The sequence below is a fragment of the Orussus abietinus genome, unplaced genomic scaffold, assembly GCF_000612105.2.
Source record: "Orussus abietinus isolate OABI.00-Male unplaced genomic scaffold, Oabi_2.0 scaffold164, whole genome shotgun sequence".
Taxonomy (NCBI): Eukaryota; Metazoa; Arthropoda; class Insecta; order Hymenoptera; family Orussidae; genus Orussus; species Orussus abietinus.
The window spans coordinates 30,157-33,644 of record NW_019396003.1 but is presented as its reverse complement, the minus strand read 5'-3'; positions in this window follow the sequence as shown (position 1 = coordinate 33,644).

Below are 3,488 nucleotides of genomic sequence, written 5' to 3'. Positions count from 1 at the left end.
ACTCTCCGGCACTCTCCGGCAACTCTCCGGGGCTCTCCGGCACACTCCGGCACTCTCCAGCGGCTCTCCGGTACTCTCCGGCATTCTACGGCCCTCTGCGGCACTCTCCGGCTGTCTCCGACACCCTGCGGCACTCTCCGACACTCTCCGGCAATTCTCCGGCACTCTGCGGCCCTCTGCGGCACACTCCGGCTCTCTGCGGCACTCTCCGGCACTCTCCGACACTATGCGGCCACTCTCCGGCACATTACGGCAACTCTCCGGCGCTCTCCGGCACTCTTCGAATCTCTCCGGCACTCTCCGGCAACTCTCCGGCTCTATCCGGCAACTTTCCGGCACTCTCCGGCAATCTCCGGCACTGTCCGGCACTCTCCGGCTCTCTCCTGCATTCTGCGGCACTCTCCGACACTCTCCGGCAATTCTCCGGCACTCTGCGGCCCTCTGCGGCACACTCCGGCTCTCTGCGGCACTCTCCGGCACTCTCCGACACTATGCGGCCACTCTCCGGCACATTACGGCAACTCTCCGGCGCTCTCCGGCACTCTCCGGAATCTCTCCGGCGCTCTGCGGCAAATTTCCGGCACTCTCCGGGACTCTCCGGCAACTCTCCGGCACTCTCCGGCACTCTACTGCACTTAATACACCCAACGGCACTGTACGGCCTTCGATAAGGCTCGAAAACACTTGAGAAACGCGTGAAAACCATCGATAACACTCGACAACGCTCGAAAATGCTGTGAAAATGACCGAGAAACTCCCGAAAACGCTTGACAAACGCTCGAAAACGTTCGAAAACGGTCGAAAAACGCTCGATAACGCTCGATAACGCTAGTGGGGAAATGTAAAAATCATACGCGAAATGACTCGGCTTATATCCGCCGTTAGGTAAGCCTCGGGAGGATGTTTCGCAGTATTCGACTCTCACGCATACTCGTCGAACGCACACATACTCAACGTCTCGACCCGTAGCTTGGCGCTTGGCTGGATGGGACGCGCGAAGATTTCTAAGAGCGATCGCACTCACACAGATTCGCTGCATGAGGGTTCCGTACGCGACACCGACGCGTGCCCCAAAACTCCGCATCACGTCGACTTCGAGGCAACAATGTACTTAATTGTAGTAGATAAGTAGATAAAGTCAAATGGAGCGTCACGAGTGTTCTTCCCTTACCATTAAAAGCGAGCAATGTCGGTAAGCGTAGGTAAACCACCACCGTCAACTGCCGCATGGTATTACCATCACGAGTACGTGAGCCGCCAACGGCGACTGGTAGATGGTACCGCCTTCGCGAGTGCGCTAGCTCCTATCAGAAATTCGTTGCGCCGCCCTTGGGGGCAAAAAACGGTGAAAGCTAACGTACGAAACCAGAGGGCAGCACAGGATTCGATCAGACGATCCTGCCCGTGAGTAATCTCCCAGCTCATCTCTGTTTAGGATAGCCTTGGAGAATTTAAGCAAATTGTGAGAATTTGCAATTAAATTAATTTATAAAAGTAATTCATTACCTTTAGTAAGTAATATTCATAAAGTCAAGATACTTTTTATAAACAGTCTCCCTTTAATTTTATATTTCTTTCTTGTTCACTTCAGAAATTTTGGTATTGGGAAGTCAAAAAGCTAAAATCTTCCGAAATACAATTAAAATGTGTACGTTGTATAATAATTATTCATACTTTGGTAACATCATTGAAAATAGCTTGAATGTTATTGAAAAAATGCATTTCTCTTAAATTCTCATAAATTCACGGAGAATTTAATAATCGATTACATTTTCGGTTATATTCTCGATCTCGACTATATCACCGGGATAATATAACGCACTAAAAATTCGACTCGTAACTTATCGTAGTTATCTTGGTACATACTCATCCAATAAGTTGAATCCTTTTGCGCCATCCATATTGGGTAAATTTTGTGAACTGAGGATTTTTAATTTTTATACACCATTAATTTAATCGCTTTTTAAAAAGAACTATCAATGTAGTATGGTAACAGCCGTTTATGCAACCGCATGACTGATTCATTGTTAGATAGATACTGTAACTGAAAAAAGTGGAAATACGATATTAAATCAGTCTTAACACACGTTAATACTGGGCATTTTCAAAAATAAATAGCAAAATTAGTCAAGTAACATACTTAATGATTTAAGACAATATATTTGGGCTTCCTTTGAAATGACAAATTACACTGTATGCCGTCGACATAGATATAACGGGGAAAATTTCAATTGTTATAAAAATTCATTTGAAATCGGCGCGTGGTAACTGACCTCCTTTTGCGCATATGCGTAGTGTACAGTGTACAGTGTATGCACAAGAACTATTCGGATTCCAAGTTCGATCCCAAATTCCAAAAACGAAGTGTAGTAAATGTAGTGTATACTATCAGAAAGCAATAGACATTTTTTTGCCCCCGAACAAACACTAGATCTATGGAATTAAAAAATACCGAACACTTTAGATTTATTTTTTGGTATGGATGTACACTGGCCGACATGAATGCCTTCCCATCATGCATTGCCGTTATCGTGTTTGCAGGGAAGCAAAGAATTCAGAAGTCTCCATAGAAGCCCAGAAGGATACGGACGTTCGATGCTCGATAAATAGTATGTTAGCCAACGGATGGCGGCGCTGTAATCATCTCTCCATCTCTCTTAATCTTATGGCGATATATAGCAATTGCATTCTTTCTTTATCTTACACCCAATACTCGCCTTTCTATATGCGTCTCTCTTCCTCCCGTACGTGAGATATCGTTGGCTAACACGTGCGATCTCTTTTTTACCCCCACTTCTGGTTTGTTAGCCAACTTTTAGAGCATCAAGCGCTAACATAGGATCTGGGCTTCTATGGGACTTCTGAATTCTTTGAGGGAAGGCATTCGTGTCCTCCGCTGTACTCGAGACTTGGGAAGCTTGCTTGAATTCAGTATTTAATAAGAATAGATAGAATATCTTATATTACTAGTTTACATTTTATTATTTTTATTATCACTAATAAGACATAATAATTAGGAATCTACAATGTAATAATAATAAAAATCATCGCTATAGTTGATATTGATATTCTTTTTTTGTTTTTGTTGTCCCATTAGTTTTGAAAATTAAAATTATGGTACGTATTTGAAAAATAATTTGAAGGATTTCGGTGTTGACCACTTGAAATTTTATTTCTGTTTCTATCTCTGTTTCACAGTACTCACCTCTATCGCAGGGAGTGGTAGCCAAAAGTTACATGAAAGTCGTCATCAAAAACAACTCTCTTTCTACTACAGGAGTTTTCATATTTGTGCACACGACCGTGCTGATACCGCAGTCATCGAAAATTAATGTGCATACATGCATGCCCATGCATGTGCATGTGTATGTATATATTGGTAATTCTTACGTACTCAATAGTTTACATATATTGGTAATTCTTAGGCACTCAATGGTTAGTATTCAACATTTCTCGAGGGTTTACCTACCGATAATATAAATGAGCTT